The sequence below is a fragment of the Fukomys damarensis genome, unplaced genomic scaffold (genome assembly GCF_012274545.1).
Source record: "Fukomys damarensis isolate Sample0158 unplaced genomic scaffold, DMR_v1.0_HiC HiC_scaffold_39, whole genome shotgun sequence".
NCBI classification, from domain to species: domain Eukaryota; kingdom Metazoa; phylum Chordata; class Mammalia; order Rodentia; family Bathyergidae; genus Fukomys; species Fukomys damarensis.
In genome coordinates this window covers 67,612,464-67,617,660 of record NW_022900951.1, presented here as the reverse complement: position 1 = coordinate 67,617,660, position 5,197 = coordinate 67,612,464, and positions in this window count along the sequence as shown.

The following is a 5,197-nucleotide window of genomic DNA, read 5'->3' as shown; positions in this document are numbered from 1 at the left end:
ACTATTGATCTCCAATTTCATCACACTATGGTCTAATAATATACAGGGGATAACTTCAATTCCTTTGCATTTACTTAAACATGTTCTATGAGTGATCATGTGGTCTATTTTGGAGAGTGACACATGTGCAGCTTAAAAGAATGTGTATTCTGATTTTGTGGGGTGGAACACTAAACATTTGTTAAGTTCATTTGTTCAAGAGTTTGGTTCAGCTCTAGTATTTTATTGTTTATTTCTTTGTTTGGTTGATCTATCTATTTGTGACAGTGGGTCTTTGAGGTTCCCCATTACTACTGTATTATTGCTTATGTGATTTTTCATGTCTGTTAGTATTTGTTTTATATAGTTGGGTGCACAAGTGTTTGGTGCATATATATTTATGATTGTTGTCTCTTTCCCTTGGATTGTTATTTTTATAAGGATGTTGTGTCCTTTGTCTCTCTTAATCAGTGTTGGTTTGAAATCCACTTAATCTGCAAATAGGATAGCTACTCCTAATTTTTGGGTTCCTGTTGCATTATTTTCCACCCTTTAACTTTCAGTTTGAGTTTCTTTTGGAATTAAGTGTGTTTCTTATATGCAACACATTGTTAGATCGTGCTTCTTGACCCACTCTGCCAGTCAATTTCTTTTTATTGTTGAATTGAAATCATTAACTTTGATAGTTATAACTGTTATGTATTGACTTCTCCTTGTCACAACTTTTTCTATTTCTTTTGGATTCTCCCCATTTGCTTTTTATTTCTTATTGTACCTGATGGATTCATTCTACTGGGCTTCATGGGGTTGCGATCCTTATTGTCTTTTCCTAGGATATTGTTTAAATCTTTGGAGTGCTGGTTTGTTATTCATGGAGTTCCTAAGGTGCTCTTTATCATGAAAGTATCTTATTTCTCCATTAATTTTTAGAGATAGTTTTGCAAATTACATCAGTCTGGGTTGGAGGTTGTTTTCCTTTAGGGCTTGAGGTACATCACTCTGTGCTTTTGTCCTGTGGGTTTGTGTTGAAAAGACTGCTGTTATTCTGATGAGCTTTCCTTTGTATGTGATTTGTTTCTTTTCTCTAACTGCTTGTAGAATTTTGTTCTTCTTTTGGGTTTCTGAAATCTTAACTATTATATGCCTATGTGTAGATTTTTGCTGTTGTTTTTGACTATTAGTTGGAGTCCTATATAACTCAGTGATCTGTATGTCAAGTTCTTTTTCCCTGCTTGGGAAATTTTCTGCCATTACTTTTGTGAACAATTTTTTATGTTATCTGCACTCTCTCCTGTTTCTTCCTTGGCTCTGATAAGTCTTATGTTATTCTTCTTTGAATCATCTAGCAGCTGCTGGATTGATTTCTTGTGGTCCCTTACTATTTTTAATTAACTTTTATTTTCTTGCTTACTAATTGCAATCCTATCTTTATATATGAAATTCTGTCCTCTCATTCACTTGCTCATTCTACTGCAAAAACTTTCAATGGAGTTTTTAATCTCCTGGAAATCTGCTTGCATCTGTTTTATGGATTCCATTTGTTTCCTATGTTGTGATTCCATCATGTTTCTCAGCTTCTATATTTTTTTATCTCTATCCACTCTGGATTTATTAATTATGCCTCTTACTATGGGCACAATCTCTGCTTTTATCTGAGAAATTATTTCTGTTATCATTTTTTCCAGATCCTCTTTTGTTGCCAGTTCAGAGAGTCCAGGTGGTTGAATATAGATTGTACCATCTCATTTCCCTTTGGGGTTGCCTTAGGTGATCTGGAAGTCTGGTCTTGAGACTTATTTCCATGTCTTTTCATTTCAACATATCCATCCTGTTGTTTCTTTGTTGTGGCAACTTTTTGCTCACCCTGTGGTCTTCAATTCTCAGCAAGTCACTGAGCAGCCTTTATTCTGCTGCTCACTAGTACACCGTTTCCTGATTTAGAATGGTGGCCTTCTAGAACCCTGAGCTTACCTATTGTCTGGGCAGGCTTCTAACTGGTGCCTGTGCACACTTGGACTGGTATCAAGGCATGCCTCTTGCTCAGACCTCTGTGTAGCTGTTGACTAGGAGGGCCTTTGGCTGGGGGCTGTGTATCCCAGTTCCTGTTATCTGTGTAGGCTTCTGGCTATGGTCTGCAATCACTTATCATTGGTATTGTGGTGAGCATCTCATTGTTGCTTGTGTGTCTGTGCATTTGTTTTCCAGGTGGGCCCTTGATTGTGGCTGATGGTATGGCTGATCTCTGGCTGAAGCTTGTGCACCTGTGCAGCTCTTTCCAGGGAAGGCCTGTGGCTTGGGCAGGTGTGTGCATGCCTCTGTGTTGGGTGCATAGCCCTAGTTGGGATCTGCATGCAGCTTCACCACTCTGGTCCACACAGCTTCTCCCCAGGATCTGTGCACACTTACTGATGGTATGCCAAGGTTCTGGATGAAGCTGTGAGTCTGTGAAGCTTTTTTTCTATGTAGGCCTGAGGATTAGGTGTCTGTTTCTGTGCCTGTAGGGTTGGGACAGGAACTTGGCCTGGATGCGCCTGCAGGGGTACCACTCTGGTCTACACAGCTGCTCCTTGGGATCTGTATGCATTTAGTGATGGTATGGTCAAACTCTGGTTGAAGCTTATGAGCCTACGCAGCTCTTTCCTAGGTGGGCCTTAACTGGGATCTCAATGTATTAAAAACCTTTTGCTGGGATGGCAATTTAGGTCTGTGGTGCTGCTGCCTGTCTTTCAAGTTCAGCGTCCCAAGTTTGACCCCTGGTACAAGAAAAAAAAAAACTTTTGCACAGCAAATAAACCACCAATAGAGTGAAAAGGCAACCTAGAGAATGGGGAAAAAGTTTAGCCACTGCTTCCTCAGACAAAGGACTAAAATAGAAAGTATTAAAAAATATCGGACCCCCCTAAATTTAAGGACCCAAGCCAAAAATGGTCATTTGAGATGAATACACAGTTTGCAGATGAAGAACAAACAGCAAAATAATATATGAAAAAGTTCAACATCCCTAGTTATTTGAGAGATGCAAATTAAAACAATATTGAGATTCCATCTCAGTCCAGAAGGAATGGCTATTATTAACAGGATATCAGCCACCTACAAATGCTGGTGGGGCTCTGGGAGAAAAAAGAACCCATATCCACCATTGCTGGATGTGTAGACTAATGCAACCACTGTAGAACAAGTGTGGAGATTCCCCCAAAACTAGAATTAGAAGTCCCATTTGACCCAATTATTCCCCTTCTGGGTATCTTCCCAAAAGAATTAAAAGCATCATATCACAGCCATATATGCATACCCATGTTTATAATGGCATTTTGTAAGAGGTAAATATTGGAAACAACCCAAATGCCATCATTTGATGAATGGATTAAAAAAGATGTGGTTTTCTCATATAATGAAGTATTATTCAGTCAAAAAGAAGGATAAAGTTGAGACTTTTCTAGGTAAATGTATGTACCTTGTTACCATACTCTTCAGTGAAATACATTGAACATACATGGGTTAATGTTGTTTTATCTCACTGGTGTGAGAAAATGAAAGTATAAATGAAGGCCAAAATATATAATAGATATTGTGAAGGAGGAAGATCTTCTTTAATACCATGCCAAGAGTGAAATATTTGTTAATAACTAAAATGTTTTATGCAATCAAGATATAGTATTTTTAGGAAATGAGTTGAGAAATAGGTTAGCATTTCAAAATATATTCTTTTAAGATCATGATTCACAATGTATTTACCATTGTCATTCTCTAATTTTTAATGAAAATTTATTTTTTATTTTTTATTTTCGTTATTAATATCTATCTGTATTACTTTAAAATATAAATAATTTCTATAAAAATAGCCTATCAACCCCAAATCCAAAGGTACAGATTGGCATATTGGATTGAAAAACAAAACTATCAGTATACCATATACAAGAAACACATTTAATTCAAAATAAATTCATAGACTAAAAAAAAAATCAAAGGCTGGAAAGCAATATTCCCTTCAACAGTAAACCAAAACCAAGCATATTAGTTATCCTATTTTCAGACAAAATATATGACAAGCCAACACTAACCAGAAGAGGCAAAGACGTTCATGATATATTGGGTTAGGTAACTATTCAACAGGAAGAAATAATAATAGCAATCATATACACATCAAATACTGATGCACCAAACTTCATAAAACAAACACTATTGCATATAAAAATCAAGTAATCATCAACACATTTATAAGGTGATGTTAGTACTCCACTCTCATAAATAGATCAACTTGTTCAAACATCAACAGTTATCAGAAATGAAACACTTCTTTGAAGAAAGAAACTTAATAGATATCTACAGAATGTTCTGCCCAACAACTACAGAACACACATTTGTCTCAAAAGCACAAGAAACTTTCTCCAAAGGACCATCTACTAATCCATAAACTATGCTTATCTAAAAGCAGTACATTCAAAATGATCCCATGTACAGTGATATCTCTTTTTATGAATGCATCTGTTAGCAAGCAATTAGGTTCCTAAAACAGAAGTGATTGGCAAAATTTTGTTTTTGCATTGGGTTATGAACATGACCACAGGAATCTTTCCTGCATGGATATGAATGCTATATTTTCCAGAGTTGTGGAATTAATTATGTTCATGAACAGTGGTAGCGCTGTATATTATCAAATCACAATAAAATGAAACTAGAAGTCAATGGCAAAGGAAACCACAGAAATTATGCAAAGAAATGGAAAGTAAACAACACATTTCTTGAGTAATAAATAGATCACAGAAGAAACCAAGGAAGAAAAGGAACAGTTCTTAGATTCAAACTATCAGGCTGGCACAAAATACCAGAGCATATGGAACACAATGAAAGCAGGAAATTTTATAACTCTGAATGCCCACATTAGAATAGCTAAAAGTAAAAATAAATAACCTAACTATGCACATTATTGTCCTAAAGAAAGAAGAACAATCCATACCCAAAGCTAGTACAAAGAAAGGAACTGTAACTATCAGAGTAGCAATTAATGAAATTAAGGGAAAAAAAGAATTTAAAATGCACAAGCTGGTTCTTTGAAAGAATAAACAAAATAGACAAACACTTAGTCATTCATAAAAAAAGAAAAGTTCCAAATCAAAACAATTAAAAATGAAAATGTGAAATCACAATAGATAGTACCAAAATCCAGAAGATAATTAATAACTACATTGACAACCTGCACTTCACCAAATTGGAGAAT